General features: G+C 40.1%; 1 protein-coding gene and 1 pseudogene across 1 annotated transcript in view; one reads left to right on the top strand and one right to left on the bottom strand.

Moving 5' to 3' along the window:
* PIK3C2A (phosphatidylinositol-4-phosphate 3-kinase catalytic subunit type 2 alpha) overlaps positions 1–23,020 on the top strand; it is a 171,189-nt gene that overhangs the window by 31,769 nt on the left and 116,400 nt on the right. The window lies entirely within an intron of this gene.
* Positions 2,214–3,043, bottom strand: LOC131809942 (hsc70-interacting protein-like; annotated as a pseudogene).

Below are 23,020 nucleotides of genomic sequence, written 5' to 3'. Positions count from 1 at the left end.
CTACTTGTGATCTCTGTCTGTCAAATAAATAAATAAAAATCTTAAAAAAAAAAAAACCTCTTCCTGATTCATAATAATAGACATACAAATTAGACCCACTGAAATGTTATCTTCCATCATCTGATTAGCAAAAGACGGAGGATTTGAAAACACTGTTGGTAAGGCTGTAGGCCAGCAGGTACTTTCTCAACTCAACTGATAAGACTGGCAATTTCTATAACCCTAGCGGAGGACGGTTTGGCATTATCTCTCAAAATTACAAATGAACGCACCTCTTTTTTTTTTTTCCTGAAGACCAATTTTACTTTTACCCACTTACGGTAATATCTGCAATGTTAGAATGTACTTAAGTAATAAATAATTAAGTAAAAAGTAAATCAAATAAGGAACCCAAAAGGAACTGGTCTTCTTGGGTTGTTCACAGCACACATTAGAAAATTCGAGAGAGAACACAAATTACCAACAAAAAAACCACTGACAAGCTCAAACGCAAGTTTATATGCTGAGTATTTTTAAAGGATTTAAAAAGCATGCTCAGTTAGCATACAGCCTTTTCTCACTTATATAACAGATGCATTTCTATTTGCTTGTGTACAGTAAAGGGTTAGAACATGAATCAACTTACTTATGACTTCAGAAATGTGCTATTTCAGAAATTATTCCATGGAATTTTCTTCACTGCTCCTGCCACTGATTCTTCAAATAAGCAAAGTATAGAGGGTCTCATCCCTTGAAAACTGTTTTTGAACACCAGCACTTTAAATTGGAAAGGTAGAAACCTAGCAATTTCTAGTACAGTGCCTAGACTTAGTCTTAATTAATGTTAAGATTTGAATGTACAACAGAAAATCCATCATTTCTTTATCCTTGGAGGAGAGGAAAGGAAAAAAGTAGAGGTGGGGAATATGGTGCAGTATTCAAGAGCTGAATAAGAACACAATGACTCATAATGCCATCAACCCCACAATGAAGAACCATGGATCTCATCAATTTTATAATTCATATTGGATCAAGAAATTTGGTTCCCCTCTATGTACATCAATGAATTCAAACCTCATACTCTCCAAATTACGAAGATGAATAATGTCAGATAAACTCCAACTGCAACAGGTATTTCCTCAGAAGACTGAATATCAAAGGGAGTCCCTCCTTCCAACATCTTCTGAGATGGTTAAGATCTCACCAAAGCAGAAACCTAACATTTAGATATGCAATCGCTTGGCCAAGTAAGAAACTACAACTGTTATGGGTATTACCTTACATAATCACTATATGTATTACATAGTAAACCCAGCATTACATATACTTGCACAATTATGCTGTGAATGATGATAATAGTGATGATGCCAGTGAAAAAAGACTATCTTTAGCCCAAAGAGTACTGGGAGGGGAGAAGGGGGGACATGAAAATAAGCAGAAAACACACAAAGAGATGGGTATTTTCTGACCAGGAAAGGTCACTCTAAACACAGAAATATTTAAAAAAAAAAAATTTCCCCTATGTGGAAATAATGCAAAACATTTATTTTCTATATCAGACAAGAACACAGCTAAGTAATCCAAATCTACTGCAGCATTATAAAAATCATCCCTTCACCACAGTGTAAGATTTAAATGCATCTGCACAAGGGTACACACTGTATAAAAGGAGTAAGGTTGTTGCTGCCCTGCCAAGCACTTCCGGTCCCTACCCAGGTCCGACTGTAATACTGGTGGTCCCATGGGTTCTATCAAAATAAACTGTGTTCAAAAAATAAAGCATTTAAAAAGACAAGTCAAAATGCCTCAGAAACTGTATCTCTAACTCAAACTTCATCTATTTTAATGTATTTTTTGCCTCCCACTAATAAACCTTTATTTCACTCATTATAACTGAGCAATGAATCTTCCACACTGAAATATCTTCCTTGCCCAGTTAATCCAAAGGAAAAAAACTGAAATGATTAGTAAAGAAAAATGTAGGGACTAACACGCCCTTTTAATATGTCTTTAAATATTTTTAAGGTTTAAAAAGTGTTTAAAGTTTGTAGTTCCTAGTAGGAAAATATTATCTGAATGAATACCCTAATGGCAAACCATTGTAGAATGTTTCAGTTGCATGGGGAGCAGAGGGGTAGGGATTCTCTTCACAGCACCCCAGCTTTCTTCATGAGAAGGTCGGAGGTACACTGGTTTGTATTATTGCAACATCCATTAGGTGATCGAAGTTGCTTTTCCTTCAGCAAGGGCTTTATTTGTTAGAAGGGCATTATGCTTGACCTCCAAATTTGGCTGACAATTTACTGATGAGATTCATAACCTTTGGGTTGCTCTGATATTTTGACATATTCGCTGGGTTCTGGGCCACATCCTGGAAGGCCACCATAACTTCTGGATCCTGCATGGCTGCAAGAACTTCCGGATCACTAAGAATTTCATTGAGCCCAGGCATTCCTGCCATTCCAGGCATCCCTCCAGGAAAATTACCAGGCATTCCCCCAGGAAAGCCACCTGGGAAAGAGCTATACTGAGCTCCTGATTGTCGTCTGGCTTCTTCCTTCCTCTGGGCTCTCTCATGTTCTTCCCGAGCCTTCTTAACCCTTTCTATTCTTTCTTTGATCTCTCGCTCTTCAGGTTTTCGCTCATATTTTCTCCGATGTTCAGCAATTTTCTGGGCCCTTGGTTGAACTTCTTTCAGCATTGCGCTAGCATCTTCATCATAATCCAGTTTACAAGCAAGGGCAAGATCATGTGCTCCTTCTTCTCAATGGCCCGGAAGTCTATGTGCTTTCCCGCGCCACTTATAAGGCTGAGCTGAATCAGGATTTATTTCAATAGCTCTGTCACAGTCTCGAATGGCAGCATTTGGCTTCTGTAATTTGATGAAGACACTGGCTCTCTTGGCATACAGAATGGCCAAGCGAGGATTTAGTTTGATGGCATCTGTGAACAAGTCAATGGCTTTCTGTAGTTCACCATCATTTAGGGCATCAATGGCAGCCACTTTTTTATCATTTGCCTGATCCATCATTTCCTCGGTTATCTCTACATTTTCATCTCCCATTTCTTTTTTTTTTTTTTGTTTTTTTTTTTTTTAAAGATTTTATTTATTTATTTGACAGAGAGAAATCACAAGTAGATGGAGAGGCAGGCAGAGAGAGAGGGAAGCAGGCTCCCTGCTGAGCAGAGAGCCCGATGCGGGACTCGATCTCAGGACTCTGAGATCATGACCTGAGCCGAAGGCAGCAGCTTAACCCACTGAGCCACCCAGGCGCCCCCATCTCCCATTTCTTAAGGGGCATCGGTAGCTGGTTCAATCACACCTTCATTGTCAATTTCTAGATCACTCTCCTCACTTGATGGTTCATCCATCTTTATGTTTTCCTCTGCCTTCTTACTATCTGGTTTTTATTCCTTGATTCTGTCTTCTGATTTAGTTGTATGAGTGGCAGGTGGTATCTTACCCCCCATGTTCTCCACCCACTCCTGCAGGAAACGTATTTCCTTGGTGTGCAGAACGCTCAGATCCTGCTTACACATTTTCACGAAAGCCCGAAGCTCGCTCACTTTGCAGGGGTCCATTGTCCAGAGGCAGTGGCAGGCGGCAGGCGCAGCTGAGGTTGTGACCCGATTCCAGGTGGGGGTACAAGCTCAGCGTGATTGTGTGGAAGGGCTGAACGCACCTCTTGATACAATAGTTTCATTTTGGGAAACTTATTCTAAAGGGGAGAAATGTGTGAGAAGATGTGTGATATGTGAAATGACACATGTACAAAGGTATTTATTGGATGATTTTTGTTGTAAGGAAAGATTGAAAACTGATAAAATATGCATCATTAAATACAGTGCCCACAAAGCTGCCCTGAGAATAAGGACACTCTTTTTTAAAAGATTTTATTTATTTGAGGGAGAGAGAGAGAGCACCAGTGGGCAGAGGGACAGTGGGAAAAGGAGAAGCAGACTTCCTGCTGAGCAGGGAGCCCCACAATGAGCCAAAGTCAGACATTTAACTGACTGAGCCACCCACACAAAAGGATCTCCTAGAAGTATTAGCGGAAAAGCAAGATGCAAATCGGTGTTTATCCATTCCTCTTAAGTTTAAAAATGAAACATGAGAATATTTTCACTTTCTTACATTTCATATACAAAGAATATCTCTGGAAAGATACACAAAAAATTAACAATAGTAGATACCTATCAGGAGAGTGTGGGAATGGAACAGACCAGACAGAAAGGAAACTCTGTTGGTTAATTTAAAACAATTATTTTAGCCATGTGAATGGATTACATATTCTTTTTTAAAAAGATTTATTTATTTATTTATTTATTTATGAGAGAGAGAGAGCAAGCTTAACTGACTGAGCCACCTGGGCACCCCAGGCTTTTACTTTCTTGAATTCCATCTGTTCCTCTTTATTGTGTGTTTTCAGGCAAGTAATTCCACCTCATATACCTCAGTTATCTCAACTGTAAACTGGGGATACTAGCAATACCTAGTAGTATAGGGTTATTATTATAAGAATTAAATGAGATAATGTTTATAAAGAGTCTAGCATGGTACTTGGATATAGTGCTCAGTAGATATCTATCTCCATAAAGAGACAGATTTCCTAGATCAGGTGAGTTGTTTGTGCTGGTCCAGAATATAAAAACAAATCCTGTCTTAAAAGAGTCTTTTAGATTTCATCCTGTTGTATGATACTACAGTCATTAAGTGCACACACTGTTGGGAAAATAAAGATGTTCCATGTTGGAAGAACAAAGATGAATAAACAGTAGTTGCCACTTTCAGAAGGCTTACTGTTAAAAAGATGCACTGTTTGCCTTGTGGGGTTTAACTGGGAGAGAAATTTTATAACATGAGGAGGGGTCCAGCTGTTTGTTGGAGCCTGAAAGGTGAAAAGTTTAAGATTCACAGAAATGATGGAATCAGGATTCTTTTTTTCTTACCTTTTACTAAGATATAATTGATATATGACAATGTATTAGTTTTGGGGTGCCTGGGTGGCTCAGTCATTAAGCGGCTGCTTTCAGCTCAGGTCATGATCCCAGGGTCCTGGGATTGAGCCCCACACTGGCTCCCTGCTCAGCAGGAAGCCTACTTCTCCCTCTCCAACTCCCCCTGCTTGTGTTCCCTCTCTTGCTGTGTCTCTCTCTGTCAAATAAATACAAAAAAACAAAAAACAAAAAACAAAAAAAAAACTTTAAGAAAATATTCCTTTAAAAAAACCCATCATATTAGTTTTAAGTGTACAACATAAACAGTATTCTGCTTAATAACATTTTAGCATATCTTCCAGGTCATATGGCTATTAGAATTTCCACGATGTGCTGCCATAATAATGTGTTGTACAAGGAAGAATGGAAAGAAGAAAAGGGAAGGGAAGGAAAAGAGAAGGAGGGAGGAAAGAGAGATATGATATGCCAGAGGACAGAGCACTTCTGACCTATGAGGACTGATAAACTGTAGCATTTCTAAACCATTTTGTCTGGGCATCTTCTAAGACTTTTTTTTTATCTTTCTCTTGGTCCTGAACTGTACATAATTAAATCTAGATGGCTAAAAATCTAATCCACTAGTCCTAGCTGCATTCAATGTAGCCAGTAAAGACAATGAAATGGATCATGATTATTTAGGTGTAAGAGTTTCACTCTCTGAATATACATCCTCAAAGAAAAATAATCAAGAAAAAATATTTTAGCTTTAAAAATGTTTATATCCTTTGACTTAGTAAAAATCTATCTAAATGAGAGAATCCCAAATATGCAAAGACTTACTGACAAAATATATACCAAAACATTATTTATAATGGTTGAAAATTGGTAACAACCTAAAGATGTGACAATAGAAGATCTATTAATTATGGCACTTCAACTGGATGGGCTATTATGTAGCCATTTTTTTTAAAAAATGATATTTCTGAATAATTTATAAGCCCCTAGAAAAGCACTTACATACACTGCTATTAAAAATGCAGGACATAAAACTGGATATACAATATGGTCATAACAACAACAAAAAAATAATCCAGGCTGAAGAAAAAGATGAGAAGGAAATAGACCTAGATATTAACAGGGTTATCTTTTATTGTGAGAATGTGAGAGGGTTGGGATTACTGTCCCACCTTGTTTCCACATTTTTGTTATTTTTTTCCAACTTTTTGATAATGAGCACACTGTATATTTTCCTCTAGCTGCTTCTTCATCCATTCTTATTACCCTTATGTAACTGTGAGAGCCCTTTGCAGTAGCACCCTCAAAAAGCTGTGTTGTCAATGGAATACTATGCAGCCATCAAAAGAAATGAAATCTTGCCATTTGCAACAACGTGGATGGAACTAGAGCGTATCATGCTTAGCGAAATAAGTCAAGCAGAGAAAGACAACTATCATATGATCTCCCTGATATGAGGAAGTGGTGATGCAACATGGAGGCTTAAGTGGGTAGAAGAATAAATGAAACAAGATGGGATTGGGAGGGAGACAAACCATAAATGACTCTTAATCTCACAAAACAAACTGAGGGTTGCCGGGGGGAGGGGGTTGGGGAGAAGGGGGTGGGATTATGGACTTTGGGGAGGGTATGTGATTTGGTGAGTGCTGTGAAGTGTGTAAACCTGGTGATTCACAGACCTGGGGATAAAAATATATGTATATAAAAAATATATGTTTATAAAAAATAAAAAATTTAAAAAAAAAAAAAAAAAAAAAAGCTGTGTTGTGAAGGAATGAGCATCACACTAAAGAAATGGAGGCCAGAACTCACCATCCAAAGAAATCAAGTAGGATGCACCCAAAGCTAATTACTGTCAGGCATGTTTTCATGTGAAATTTTGGTTTGCTTAGAATTTTTTTAAGTTAATGGAATTCCAACTCCCAGAGGGCATTGGAAGGGAAGTCCCTGGACAACAACTATATAGCAGGCTTAGAAAACAACATATCTAGACTGGAGGTATGTGAAGACAGCTCTCCAGGTGAAGCATCTCTAGGAAGACATGGAGATCATGAATCATGTGATATGCTGAACACTATAAAAGCCTATAAGAAGAAGATGTTGGATATATGGGGAGAATTAGCAATAGATATATAGAAAATTGAGGAAATTTAATAAGAGGCAATTATTAAATCTGGAAAAGGCAAAAAATAGAAGGAAACATGATATATGTACAATATATACTTGGTAGTAAATTATACTTAGTCATATTGAATTAACTAAATATCTTTACATAATTATATTGGGAGAATGGGAACCATGGAAGAAAAGAATGGTTTAACAATGCTAAATCTGTGCCTGCCGCTGACTACAAAATTATAAAGACTGAGACAATAATAAAAAATAACAATACTAGCATATTAATTAGGACTATGGTCTCAAGGACCAGAAGAACAACTAAAAAGAGTTGAAAAAAATCTGTTCTCTGGAGAGAAGGATTGGCGGGCAGTGAGGGATGGGATGGGGATGAGGGCCTCGTAACCCTTTTAGAAATGCATTATTTGACTTTTTAATCTCATGCAGCCATTTTCTTTTCTTTTCTTTTAATATTTTATTTATTTATTTGACAGAGAGAGAGATCACAAGTAGGCAGAGAGGCAGGCAGAGGGAGTGGGGGGAAGCAGGCTCCCCTCGGAGCAAAGAGCCCGATGCAGGGTTCAATCCCAGAACTCTGAGATCATGACCTGAGCCCAAGGCAGTGGCTTAACCCACTGAGCCACCCAGGCACCCCTCATGCAGCCATTATAAAAAAAGTTTTACTTTGATTTTTTTTTTTTAATTAACCACACACCAAAAAAAAAAAAAAAAAAAAAAAAAAAAAAAAAAAAAAAAACGAATAAACACCTAACTTTACAGAAAAAAGAAATCAACCACAAAATCACAATGCAGTATGATGGCTACTATAAAATAAACAAAAACAAGACCAGAAAATAACAAGTTTTGATGAGGAGAAGTTGGAAACTTTGTGTACTGTTGGTAGGAATGTAAAATGGCCCCACCTCTAAGGAAAACAGTATTGTGGTACCTCAAAAAAATTTAAAGTGGAATTACCTTACGATCCAGTGATTCCACTTCTGGATATGTAGCCCAAAGAACTGAAGAACACAGTATCAAAGGAATTTGTATACTCATATTCATAGTAGCATTATTCACAATAGCCAATGGCGGAAGCAACCCAAGTGTCCATCAATAGGAGACTCTGCTTAAAAAAAAAAAAAAAAAAAAAAAAAAGGAAAGAAACTCTAACATATACTACAATATGGATGAATCTTAAGTACATTATACTAAGTAAAATAAGCCAGTCACAAAAAGATAAACACTGTATAACTCTACTTCTAAGAGAGTACCTAGAGTGATCAAATTCCTGGAGACAGAAATTAGAAGGGTGGTTGCCAGGGGATGGGAGACGGCAGAAGGATTGGGAGCTGTTGATGAATGGACATAGAATTTCAGTTTTGCCAGGTAAAAAGAGTTCTAGAGATTGTTTGCATAACAATGTTAGCTCACTTAATGTAAGTAATGTTGAATGTACTTAATGCTACTGAGCTATACACTTAAAATGATTAAGATGATAAATTTCACATTAAGTGTATTTCACAATTAGAAAGTTTTCTTAAGTTAACCAAAGTAGTTGGAATTCAAACTGCATGTGATTTTTTTTCATTTAAATTCAATTAGCCAACTTATAGTACACCATTAGTTTCAGATGTAGTGTTCAATAATGTATCAGTTGCATGTTAACACCCAGTGCTCATCCCATCACATGCTCTCCTTAATGCCCATCACCCAGTTACCCCATCCCCCCACTCACCTCCCCTCCAGCAACCCTCAGTTTGTTTCCTAAGAGTTAAGAGTCTCTCATATAATTTTAATCCATGCTCTACTGCTACTCTCATGTGGAGTTTAATACAGGTATCCCTGCTTTTCAAAAATTCACATTAGGACACTTTACTTTAAATAAAGATCTACATTAGCACCTGTTTCACTAACTGAAAGAAATCCAAACAGGATTTTTACTTTTATGAAAAAAGGGTGAAAAGCAAAAATAGTGTTCAGCATTTGTTTTGCAGTGAGCCCTTACAGAGGCAGCACACCCCCCAATAGTGAGAGTGGCATCACCAGGCTCCTTCTCTGGGAAGTACACTTAGCATTCTCCATATCAAGTTGCCATAGCTCTGAACTGTGTCTGTGAGTGTCTGTCCTCTATCTCAATTTATTTTGTGTATCTATTAGTAAGATGTACCCTAATATATCAGAAAAGCTTAAGAGAGGTTAAGGGGTCTGGGAATGCTCAAAAATGTCTCCATATAAATTAACTGTAATTGCTTCTTCCTTTGTGCTGTTTTAACCTATGAAAGATTTCATGGAAATGCTCTCCTTTAGGATAGCAAAGGAAACCTGTTAGCTTTGGCTGAGCTCTGCAATGTAACTGTGCATATTACGATATCAGGAAATGATAAAATCACATAGCCCAAGGGAATTTAATATATTTTTCCCTTGAAGATTAAGTGATGAATGGGGTGCCTGGGTGACTCAGTCAGTTAAGCATCTACCTTTGGCTCAGGTCATAATCCCAGGGTCCTGGGATTCAGACCCACAGCAGGCTCCCTGCTCAAAGAAGTCTGCTGCTCCTTCTCCTTCCCGCTCATGGTCTCTCTCACTATCTCTGTCTCTCTCTTTCAAATAAATAAATAAGATCTTTAAAAAAAAAGATTAAGTGATGAATACAGCTTACAACATCTGACCAAATTCAGAGTATAAAAGGAGGAAGTTCTGGTTGTCCTTAAGTGCAAACTGGAGCCGTGACAATAAACCCTAGAAACTGGCTTGGCATCAAGCTAAAATCAACGCGAAAATAATTGAAGTGTATATTCAATATTCATTCAACAAATGATAACTGAGCATTGATTATGTGCCAGGCACTGTGCTGGAGAAATGAAACTACTTTTTAACTCAAGAGCTAATCTCAGGAGCAGAAAGAAATTAAGTCAGGAAGAGTAGGGTCTGAGTGCCCATGGGGTACCAGACACCATGCCTGTTGTACATACATTACCTCCATTAAGCTGCCCACCATGATGGGTTTTCATTAGATGTTAAACTGTAAGTCAGTTACTTTATGAAGTAACCATCCTGAATTCCTATGTCAATATAAAATGGACTTGTCTAATATTAAAGAATATATAGCTAAGTATACCCCATCTTCCTTTCTTTTTTTTTTTTTTTTTTGAGATTTTATTTATTTATTTGCCAGAAAGAGAGAGAGAGCACAAGCAAGGGGAGCAGCAGGCAGAAGGAGAAGCAGGTTTCCCACTGAGCAGGGAGCCCATGCATGACTCCATCCCAGGACCCTGGGATCATGACCTGAGTCAAAGGCAGACACTTAACCAACTGAGCCACCCAGGTGTCCCTATGCCCATCTTTCAAACCACACTTACTCTTACCTTTCTAGTTGATACATTCTGCTTTGAGAACTTTTCTTTGCAATCCCCCCTCCCAGTTCCTCTGGAGCTCCCATGCCCCATTGTTCTCATGGTTTTTTTTATTCCTGCCTTAAAGTTTTCTGAGTGTCCTTTCCACATTCCCAGTGGATTGCAGAGGTCAGAGGTTGGTGTGTTCACTATAAGTCACATAGAGTGACTAATTGTTTCAGTTTACCCAGCACTGAAGGTGTTCTCTGGTTGTAATTCAGTTTTAAAACCAAGAAAGTCGGGACGCCTGGGTGGCTCAGTTGGTTAAGCGGCTGCCTTCAGCTCAGGTCATGATCCCAGCGTCTTGGGATCAAGTCCCGCATCGGGCTCCTTGCTCGGCAGGAAGCCTGCTTCTCCCTCTGCCTCTGCCTGCCACTCTGTCTGCCTGTGCTCACTCTCTCTGACAAAAAAAAAATAAAAATAAAAATAAAAATAAAAAAAAATAAAACCAAGAAAGTCAGGGTGCCTGGGTGTCTCGGTTGGGTTAAACATCAGCCTTCAGCTCTGGTCATGACCCCAAGTTCCTGGGATTGAGCCCCACGTTGGCTCCCTGCTCAGCAGAGAGCCTGCTTCTCCCTCTCCCTCTGACTGCTGCTCCCCCTGCTTGTCCTTTCTCTCAAATAAATAAATAAAATAAAATAAGTAGTAAAACCAAGAAAGTGGGGTGCCTGGGTGGCTCAGTGGGTTAAAGCCTCTGCCTTCAGCTCAGGTCATGATCCCAGGGTCCTGGAATCGAGCCCCGTATCGGGCTCTCTGCTCAGCAGGGAGCCTGCTTCCCTTCCTCTCTTTGCCGGCTGCTCTGCCTACTTATGATCTCTGTCAAATAAGTAAATAAAATTAAAAAAAAAAACAAAAACAAAAACAAGAAAGAACTCTAGAAGCTCAGTATTACTAGTTTAAGTCCCATTTCCTAGAAACCCCCTTAATACTGAGACTGGTCATCCTAACTCAGCTTTGTCTTCTCATTGTCTATCTTGATCTTGTGTGTATGTGTGGATATATTTTTATATACTCAAGGGCTCAGCTGATCGAGAAAGCTACTTGATTAAAAAGGCAAGGAAAAATGACTAGCACTCAAGTCTTTAATGACTTACTGGGACAGTATAAGCAAGAGGCTGAAAGCAGAAGAAGTTGTAACTCCCTCCTGTCGCATTTTCTCCCGTGGAACAGGGGGATCAGCACAACGTGGATGGGGTTTAAAGAAGGGCTAGGAGTGGAAAAGTACTGAGTCAAGAGTGGAAAATTATTGAGTACTGATTCAGAGAGGAGATTCAGAGAGGACAAAAGTGTCCTCAAGATTTCTCACTCCCTTCTCTCCCACCAATAAGGAGGCCTCAACAGAGACCTCTGAGGAAAGTCCTAAATAAAGAGACTTCCAAATGAAGCCTCCTGGTCTAGACAGGTAGATAACTTTATGAGCACAGCTGGCCAGGGAGGCCCGAGTGAAAACTCCTTCAGAGACTGCCGGGCACCGCCTGTGCATCTAATCTAGCGGGGACAGCTGTCCCCTGTGAGGACTGCCCAGTTAAAGCCTTTGCCATTGCCTACAGTTGGGCCTGGAAAATCACACATAGGTTTTTGGCCAGGAGCTGGCATATGAGTATATATAAAGCTCAACAACCCAACAGAAAAATAGACAAAGGTTGTAATCAAACAGTCCACAAAGAAAGAAATGTTAAATGATTCCTGACTTATAACGAGGGAAGTGAAATTAAACCTGCACAGAGATAACAATTTTTCACTTAACACCCTCTGTTGGTGAAGAAATGGGAAAACACAGACACTCATAGTGCAAGAGGGTGTTTGTATCCATACTTCCTCAACAGAAAGCAATTTGAAAACTTGTATCAAAGTTATAAATTCAGGTATTTTTTAACATCAAAAACATTCTTGGAATCTTTCTTGCAGATAAGCTCACACCTGTGGGAAATGACATATACATAAAAGCCTTTATTTATTGCCATTCATTGTTTATAATGGCAAAAGACTGTTAACTACCTAATAGTAATGGACTGGTTAAACAAAATATAGTACATCCATACACAGAAATACTGTGCAACCTTTCCAAAGATATATCATTAGGTTTTAAAGATTTATTTATTTATTTATTTATTTATTTATTTTTGAGAGAGAGAGAGAGAGAATAGGGGGAGGGGCAGAGGGGGAGGGTGAGTGAGAGAAACAGACTCCCCATTGATCACGGAGCCCCTCGCAGAGCTCAACAGGGCTTCAGTCCTGACTCTGAGGTCATGACTTGAGCTGAAATCAAGAGTCAGATGCTTAACCGACTGAGCCAGCCAGGTGCCCCATCATTAGGTTTTAAAAGCAAATTAAGGGGGGTGCCTGGGTGGCTCAGTGGGTTAAGCTGCTGCCTTCGGCTCAGGTCATGATCTCAGGGTCCTGGGATCGAGTCCCGCATCGGGCTCTCTGCTCAGCAGGGAGCCTGCTTCCTCCTCTCTCTCTCTGCCTGCCTCTCTGCCTGCTTGTGATCTCTGTCAAATAAATAAATAAAATCTTTAAAAAAAAAAAAAAGCAAATGAAGGGACACCTGGGTGGCTCAGTTGGTTGGGCGGCTGCCTTTGGTTCAGGTGGTGATCCCAGCGTCCTGGGATCAAGTCCCACATCGGGCTCCTTGCCTGCTTCTCCCTCTGCCTTTGCCTACCACTCTGACTGTGCTCGCGCTCTCTCTCTTTCTCTCTCTAACAAATAAATAAAATTTAAAAAATAAATAAATAAATAAAAAATAAATAAAAGCAAATGAAGAACAGTGTGTATGGTATACAAAGTTTGTGTGATAGAAAGGGGAAATAACATATTTTTTGGTCTGTGTATAGAAGGGCATAATGATATCAAATAGCAAATGGGCATAATGATAGCACAGTGACTTCAGAGAGCGGCTGTTCAGAATTAAAGGAGAGAATGCGGATCCATTATTTAGATCAGAAGCAGACACTGGAGCCAGGCTGCTAGGGCTCAAACACTGGCTCTCCCCCTCTCAAGTTGTGTGACCTCGGGCAAGTTATTCAACCTCATTTTTCCTCAGGTTGTTCATTTGAAAATGGTGACAATAATCAGACTGTGTGAAGATTAAATTAGTTAATACTTGGAAAGTGCTTACAGCTGTATTTGGAACAGTATGTGCTACATAAGTATTTGTGGAATATTAGACATCTGTTTAACATGAATATTAGTTATTATTGTTAGCTATTATCCAACATCGCTGAAATCAAACCCACTTAGATTGCTTTTCCAGAATTATCTTACCTACCCTCAAATATACTCCTTTACTATCAATAATTCTACAAATAACCTGCATCTGTTATTTGCTGGTATTATTCCCAGAGTCTAGAGTGCCGATCCAACCACAATTGGCTGAGGAACGCTAACCTTTAAGATCCAGTTCAAAGATCTCTTCCTCCCTGAAGGTAACTGCTCTCTCTTATTTGCTGCCCCATCACCAATCACTAGTCTGGTTCTGGCTGTCTCCCCTCCACCCCCAGACCAGCAGGCAGGGGAAGCAACACTAGATAAACAGGTGATGGAATACTGACATTTTGTGCCTTCAAAAGAACTCAAGAAAGTCAAAGTTTTCTCTTGTGACATGTTTCAACTTTATTTTTATGCCCTAAGGTCTCAGAGAGAAAAGAAAGAACTGTTCAGGGACACTGAAGGAAGGTGGAAATAGAATACTTTGAAAATTGGAAGGTGGGGCACCTGGGTGGCTCATTGGGTTAAAGCCTCTGCCTTCAATTCAGGTCATGATCCCAGGGTGCTAGGATCGGCCAGGGCTCTCTGCTCTGCGGGAAGCCTGTTTCCTCCTCTCTCTCTCTCTGCCTGCCTCTCTGCCTACTTGTGATCTCTGTCTGTCAAATAAAGAAAAGAAAAGAAAGGAAAGGAAAGGAAAAGAAAAGAAAAGAAAACTGGAAGGCATTTTTTTTTTTTTTTATTTGACAGAGAGAAATCACAAGTAGATGGAGAGGCAGGCAGAGAGAGAGAGAGGGAAGCAGTCTCTCCGCTGAGCAGAGAGCCCGATGCGGGACTCGATCCGAGGACTCTGAGATCATGACCTGAGCCAAAGGCAGCGGCTTAACCCACTGAGCCACCCAGGCGCCCTGGAAGGCATTTTTAAGGGGATTTTTTTTTTTGTTTGGGGGCGGGGGTGGTGTTTGTTTTTAATCAACATGGATCTGGCTCCCCCTGCTGATCTAAAGTAAAATGCTGCTTAAAAATCATTTCCTTTGTGTAATCAAAGCAGTACGATATAGGCACAAAAATAGATACATCCATCAGTGGAACAGAATAGAGTGTCCAGAAATAAACCCACACTTATATGGTCAATTAATCTAAGACAAAAGAGACAAGAATACTTACAATGGGGAAAAGACAGTATCTTCAACATACAGTGCTGGGAAAACTAGAGAGCTATATGCAAGTGAATGAAACTGGACCACTTTCACCAGACACAAAAACAAACTCAAAATGGATTAAAGACTTAATATGAGACCTGAAACCATAAGACTCCTAGAAGAAAACATAGGCAGTAATTTCTTTGACATCAGGCACAGAAAAATCTTCTAGATATGTCTCCTCAGGCAAGGGAACAAAAGCAAAATTAAACTACTGGGACTACACCAAAATAAAAAGCCTTTGTACAGCAAAGGAAACCATCAACAAAACAAAAAGGTAACCTATTGAATGGGAGATAATACTTGCAAATGTTATATCTGATAAGGGATTAATATCCAAAATATATAAAGAACTAAGAGAACACACCACATACACACACACATACACACACACACAACCACAAAAAAACAAATGATTTGATTTAAAAATGGGTAGAGGGACATGTCTGGGTGGCTCAGTCCATTAAGCATCTGCCTTTGTCTCAGGTCATGAACTCAGGGTTCTACGATCACCCCTGCTCAGCAAGGAGTCTGTTTCTCCATCTCCCTCTCCCCCTCCACCTGCCTATGTGCACGCTGTCTCTCTCTCTCTCTCTCTCAAATAAATAAATAAATAAATAAAATCTAAAAATAAAAAATATATGTTAATAAAAATGGGCAGAAGACCTGAATAGACATTTTTCTAAAGAAGATGGATGGTCAACAGACACATGAAAAGATGCTCAACGTCACTCATCATCAAGAACATGCAAATGTAAACCAGTGAGCTATTGCTTTACACAATGGCTAAAATCAAAACTTAAGAAATAGTGAATGTTGGTGAGGATGTGGAGAAAAAGGAACCCTGACACACTACTAGTGGGAATGCAAGCTGGTGCAGCCATAGTGGAAAACAATATAGAGGTTCCCTCAAAAAATTAAAAATAGAAACACCATATGATCCAGTAATTCCCCTACCAGGTATTTATCCAAAGTAAATGAAAACTCGCATTCAAAAAGATATATGTATTCCTAGTTTACTGCAGCATTATTTATAATAGTCAAGATATGGAAGCAACCCAAGCATCCATTGACAGATAAATGGGTAAAGAAGATAGGGTATATAGACAGAGATGTGGTATATATATATCATAAAATATTACTCAGCTATAAAAAAGAACGAAATCTCATCATTTGCAATAACATGGATAGACCTAGATGGTATAATGCTAAGTGAAATAAGTCAGAGAAAGACAAATATCAAATGATTTCACTCATGTGAAATTTATGAAACAAAACAAATGAACAAAGAAAAGAGAGAAACAAACAAAAAATCAGGCTTTTAAATGTAGGAACAAACTGGTAGTTGCCAGAGGGGAGGTGGGTGGGGGGTGGTAGTGAGTGAAATAGATAAAGGGGATTAAGAGTACACTTATCTTGATGACACTGAGTGAGATATAGAATTGTTGAATCATTATATTGTACACCTGAAGCTAATATAACACTGTATGTTAATTATACTTTAATAAAAAATAAACAAGATGAAACCAGAGAGGGAGACAAACTATAAGAGACTCAATCTCAGGAAATAAACTGAGGATTGCTGGAATGTGGAAGGGATGGGGTGGTTGGGTTAGGGACACTGGGGAGGGTATGTGCTATAGTGAGTGCTGTGAATTGTGTAAGCCTAATGACTCACAGACCTATACCCCTGGGTAAAGAGCATAAGAATGCTATTAGCATCTCATTATCATTGAAGCACTTGAATGATATCATAATCAATGTCTCCTATGTGCACAGCAACACTCAGTGCCCCAGGAAACCCAAGAGCACTACAGTGTTCCTCCCCTCAAGGATCTACAGGTCTTAAGGGAACGTGGAGGCTGTGTATGGTGCTTCGAATGGTATCTGACAAGCAGTAAGGCCTCAACAAATGTTCACTTATTTCCTTTCCCACCCCCTGAAGCTGGCTTCTGCTTAGGGCTAGAATCCCTGACTCCAGGCCTAATAGAACATTTTCTGAAACAGATTCCTCCCAGCCTCCACTAGACTATCAATATTGTGAGAACAGTGACCAGGTCTTATTCATGCTCCATCTCTAGTGCCCAAGACTATGCCTAGCATGTGCTCAATACACTCTGCTGAGTGAATGGGCCTTCTAAGGAAACTCATTCTATTCTTGACTTACCTGTGTTATTAAAGAAGTGGGCTGAAATCCGCCTTCCTATCACTTGCATTCACTGGCTCTTGTCTGACCTAATCCAGGCAGTTCTCAATAAATGTAAGTTCCTGTTCTACCTTCCCTTCTTGCCTTTCTGCCACCATTATCCTCAGGAATATCACAAGAGACTATTTAAATCCCTTAAAATAGCTGAGCAGGGGTGATCGTAGAACCCTGAGTTCATGACCTGAGCCAAAGGCAGATGCTTAAATCCCTGAAATCCATTTACTATTGGCTATACCCTTCAGTGTTCCTGTAATTCATTAGTCAAATTATTAGAAACTCACAATGTGACTGAGGAAATCCATCCTGAAAATAGGAAACAAAGATGAATCAAAGTCTTTAAATGTGGTGAGTGATTGTGGTCAGACAGGAGTAAATTCAGGAGTTCATAAAGGGGAACTATTTTTAGGGTATAGAAGAGGCAGAAGAGGGGCGCCTGGGTGGCTCAGTGGGTTAAGCCACTGCCTTTGGCTCAGATCATGATCTCAGGGTCCTGGGATCGAGTCCCGCATCGGGCTCTCTGCTCAGCAGGGAGCCTGCTTCCCTACCTCTCTCTCTCTGGCTGCCTCTCCATCTACTTGTGATTTCTGTCAAATTAATAAATAAAATATTAAAAAAAAAAAAGAAGAGGTAGAAGAGATTTTCTACAGTTCTTGGGTTGGACCATTTATATTCATTCATTCATCTTAAGACCTAGATGAAGCAAACAACACAGTACTTTCCCTCATCAGTTCACCCACTAGTGAAAGAGACAGACAGGTAGAAAGTGAATTAATAAAATGATGACAAGGGGATGCTATGAAGAAAAACACAGGGCACTATGAAGGAGAATGAGATGAGGCAGATAGGGGACAAACATCAGCTTTAGAGAGAATAGAGATTAATAAGCCCCTCCAAGGAGATATGAAGAAGGAGCCCATCACAGAGGAACATTCCGTGTTGAGAGAGCAGCAAGTTCTGTGGCCTTGGAGGAAGATTTGGCAATGAGGTAGGGAAGAGCTTAAGAAAAAGCAAGGATGGGAGGGGTTTGTGGCATAGTTTGGAGGACAAATGTTAGAAACAGTGGAGTGTAGGGAAAGAAACAAACAAATACCAATGCAAAACTTATTTTTATGAAAAATATTCAATAATAGTATTTAGGCAAAAATCTAGCTCAACATCTTTTGTGTGCTATTCCAAATACTTGAGCATTATTTTATATATAGACATACTCACGCAAATATATTCTCAAACATGTAAATAGTTTACATGTTCCCAAAAGGATTAAAAGAAACTTATAGAACTATAACGGGAAATAAATGAGTTAAATGACTGGGGTGGAGGTAAGAAGCTAAAGGCAAACAGGAGAAGGAAAATATCCTAAAGTCAACTGTTAGGATTGACATACAAAAAATGCATGTTATATAGTTCTAAACAACATCTAGATCCAGGCTGAATCTCTGATTCTGAGATTCCAGGAACAAAGCAATAGGAAAATGTGAACTATTGTGAAATTCAATGTCCCTGTAATAAAAAATGAAGTAGTTATTTAAAGAAAATATGTAGCTTCCTTGTATTAAGCTCTGAGAAAAACGTTCCTTCATTATGAGTCACCTTATGACATAATGGTCAAAGTCCTCAACAATGTCCCTACAATAAATACAACAGCAAGATTTCTGGGGTCATTGTTGATAACTAACTTCAGTGTATAAAACCAAAGTGCAACTCAGTAAAAGCAATTCTACAAGGAACCAGAGGCAGTCCAGCTATACAGCTTATTCTAGCTGCTATAAATCAAGGATAACATTTAGAATGTCTAGAGAAGTGGATGGATTATTTATTTATCCTTTAAGTAATCCTCAGTGAGGGGCACCTGGGTGGCTCAGTGGGTTAAAGCCTCTGCCTTTGGCTCAGGTCATGATCCCAGGGTCCTGGGATTGGGCCGCACATCAGGCTTTCCACCAGGCAGGGAGCCTACTTCCCCCTCAAATAAATAAATAAATAAATAAATAAATAAAATCTTTTAAAAAAAAAAAGTAATCCTCAATGAATATTACTCCTTTCACTTAAGCTTTTGATGAGTAATGTGTAGTGGAATTTTTTTTTTAAGATTTTATTTATTTATTTTACAGAGAGAGATCACAAGTAGGCAGAGAGACAGGCAGAGAGAGAGGAGGAAGCAGGCTCCCTGCTGAGCAGAGAGCCCGATGTGGGACTCGATCCCAGGACCCTGAGATCATGACCTGAGCCGAAGGCAGAGGCTTAACCCACTGAGCCACCCAGGCACCCCTGTAGTGGAATTTGAAGTTAGTTCTCTGACAAGAAACTAGAATGGAAATGATCTTTGCTGCTAATTAATATTGTTTCAACAATCAATAGAGCTGAAGGTAGGACTGACATTCCATAGAAGCCTAACAGTGTGATAGCGTGAAAAGAAAGCCATCCTACTGCCATTTGAAAGTGGGTCTAAGACTCAAGAAAAAGATCTGGACCCACTTAAACACAGATAATGACTCAGTTCCTAAAGTTTTTTCACACGTGTGGTCAAGATCATTCTAGCATCTATTAGTTAAAAGAACACCTTACTTACTAAGATAAGAAATTAACTTTCCAGGGGCGCCTGGATAGCTCAGTGGGTTAAAGCCTCTGCCTTTGGCTCAGGTCATGATCTCCGGGTCCTTTGGATCGAGCCCCGCGTCGGGCTCTCTGGTCAGCAGGAGCCTGCTTTCCACCCCCACCGCTGCCCGCCTCTCTGACTACTTGTGATCTCTCTCTCTCTCTCTCTCTGTCAAATAAATAAAATATTAAAAAAAAAAAAAAGAAATTAACTTTCCAGATGACTGCACAGTTTATGTGCTGTACAATTTTTTTGGGCAATAAATCAGTTAAGTGTTGCAGGGCAGCTACCAAACACAATATTTGGATGTAAGAGGAGTTGATCTCAAGCCTAATGATATAGAAAGATTCAGAGCCTGCTGAGTGGTAGTAACACCACACCCTCAGTATAGAGGCAGATAATTACCTTTCCCTTAAGAAAAAGCCATGCACTAAGCTCATCTAAAAGTGGTTTTAGTTCAGGGGCGCTTGGGTGGCTTAGTCGGTTAAGCATCTGCCTTCGGCTCAGGTCATGATCCCAGGGTCCTCACGTAGAGTTCTGCATCAGGCTCCCTGCTCAGTGGGAAGCCTGCTTCACCCTCTCCCACTCCCCCTGCTTGTGTTTCCTCTCTTGCTGTGTCTCTCTCTGCTAAATAAATTAAAATTTTAAATAAATAAGAGAGAAAGAGGGAGAGAGCAAGCCCAGGCAGGGAGAAGTAGGCTCCCAGCTGAGCAAGGAGCCCGATACAGGGCTAGATCCCAGGACTCTAGGATCATGAACTTAGCCTAAGGCATCCACTTAACCAACTGAGCCACCCAGGTGCCCAAGGAGTGTATTTTGAAAGTATACTGGAAGCTTTCTGCTTGAACCAAGAGATTCACCTGATTGGTGGCATGACAGAGACTGTCTAGCTGGTTACTAAACCAGTTTCCTTTCCCTCTGGGCCCACAGTTCAGCTACGTTTCCCAGGCTCCCATGCAGTCAGGTGTGGGCAAGTGAGTTCTGGCCAGTGGGATTGGATGTATTTTACCTTTAGTGTGGTGCAAGAAACCTCAGAGTGACCTCAGATGTGATGTACTGAAGATGGTAGATCTTTTCATCATTCTAGGTCCCTCACCACCCCACTCTTAGTAGGCTTGTGTGGGAGAGAAAAAACTGTTTATTGTGTAAACACCAAGATTTCAAAGTTTAGAGCAGTTGGGATATAGTCAATATAGCATTTAAGTAGACTCAAGAATATACTTCTACATCTCCATATCTCAATCTCCTCAAATATAAAATGAAGATGATAGTACTTAGCTCCTAAGTTTGCTCTAAGAATTAAACATGTTAGTGCATATGAAGTGCTTCAAACTGTGCTTGACACATAGTCAATAATCATGTTAGAAACTGTTATTATTACAAAGCTTCCTAGTAATAGGAAGATATAGTTTCAACATAATTCAAATTTCTTCTGACTATTCAAATTCTAGTAGTAAATGACATCACATTTACGTTACTATCCGCATTGTGCTGATCTGTGCCCTCATCACCACTGGACTTCAATATATTTCTGGTCACCTTGGGTTGTCGCACACATACTCTGAATTGTTGTTCTCTGATCTCCACATTGACGTTTGCTAATCACTTTTGAAGCTCCTGTGGAGTAGGGAGTGGCAGAATGAGGAAGGCTTGCCATCACAGTGTGCTGATCAACCCAAGGCACTCATTTGTACCAAAGCTATAGATCCTCAAGATGGCAAAAATAGACTGCTATCCATTTGTATTTGATTTTTTCCCAAATTTGCTTTAATTTTTAAAATTCAGATACTAACTACATTTCAGGAAATGTTAGAAACACGTTTAAGAAATTATTCTTAGGAGTGCCTGGGTGGCTCCAGTTAAATGTTTGCAGTTAAGTGTCTGCCTTCTACTAGGGTCGTGATCCCAGGCTCTCTGTTCAGTAGGGAGCCTGTTCTCCCTCTCCCTCTATCTGGCCCTGCCCTTCCTGTCTCTCTCTCTCTCTCTCAGATAAAAAAAATCTTTAGGGGCACCTGGATGGCTCAGTGGGTTAAGCCTCTGCCTTCAGCTCAGGTCATGATCTCAGGGTCCTGGGATCAAGCCCAGCATCAGGCTCTCTGCTCAGCAGGAAGACTGCTTCCCCCGCTCTCTTTCTGCCTTCCTCTCTGCCTACCTGTGATCTCTGCCTGTCAAATAAATAAATAAAATCTTTAAAAAAATTTTTTTTAATCTTAAAAAAATTATTCTCAGATATCACAGACCAAGTTTTAATTCATTTAATTTTGCATTATTAATCAACAGGCTATGGAAGTTAGTGATGAGGTCACACTGCTGAATCCAGAAATTCCTGGTCAGTTACCTAGCCTCTTCTTTACCCACTTCTTGTCCATACACTGGGTTACCACACTATACCGAGAAACTGCTCCTAACTTACTTTGATAGTGATTCTTAACCTGAGGTCCATAGACCTCTCCCACTAAATAACCCCCAAGAAATCCATGGACAGAACTCAGAAAGCCTATGATGGCCTTGGATGGGGAAAAAAAAATTACATCTTGGGGTTGGTGGGGTTACATCACAGCCCACGGCAGCTAGCAAAGACCCTCCTGTGCCTGGCCCATCAGGGCTCACACGTGGCATGGTGTGGTTGTGGTCTTGGTGGTACCTTTGCACCCACGGGAGCACAACCCTCATGCAGGCTAACATTTTGGTCTCTGCCCTGCACAGTTGGCAGCAGTGTCCGCCCACCCTCTACCCGCCCTCTGTCTCCACCTTTGACCCTGAAGAACACTGAGTGCTCTTATACTGAACGGATCCCAGGGAACCTGCCTATAGGTTGGGAAAGGTTGGCTCGTGTGCACTCTGTATATTACCACACCTCCTGCCTTGTCTTCCTACCACCTCCAATCCCCACCTGAGGCCCCAGTGAGCTCTGAAGACTCCAAACCTTGGAACTAATCCAAGGAAACCTGCCTGTGGTTTCAGACTTACCAGGAAGACTCGCCTTGCACATGGATATTACTTTAATACCGCAGCAGAAGGGCAAACAGCCAAGCAGAATAGCCCAGCCAATGAGAGATGGTCATAACCCAGACAATGAAAAGCCACTATATTTAGAACTTCCACTTTACACCAGCAGACCTATTGTTTATGACAGCCCTCTCAACTCCCCCTATTTCCTCTATAAAAGAGCAATCCTCTCCTTTGCTCTCCAGACATATGCCTACGGCTGTGCTGTAGCTTGCTTACCTAGATTTCAAATTCCTGCTGTTCCTGAAAAGAAGGTTTTTTAATTATAGAAGAACGCAGTTTTATTTTTAAGGTTGCCATTACTTGGTGATCAAAAGCAATTCAGAGAAGAACCCCAACAGCCCAGAAGCTGGTGAGCAAACAGGTG

Source organism: Mustela lutreola, chromosome 1, assembly GCF_030435805.1.
Source record: "Mustela lutreola isolate mMusLut2 chromosome 1, mMusLut2.pri, whole genome shotgun sequence".
NCBI lineage: Eukaryota > Metazoa > Chordata > Mammalia > Carnivora > Mustelidae > Mustela > Mustela lutreola.
The sequence above is the reverse complement of the archived record's forward strand: the minus strand, read 5'-3'. Positions and strand labels throughout refer to the sequence as shown.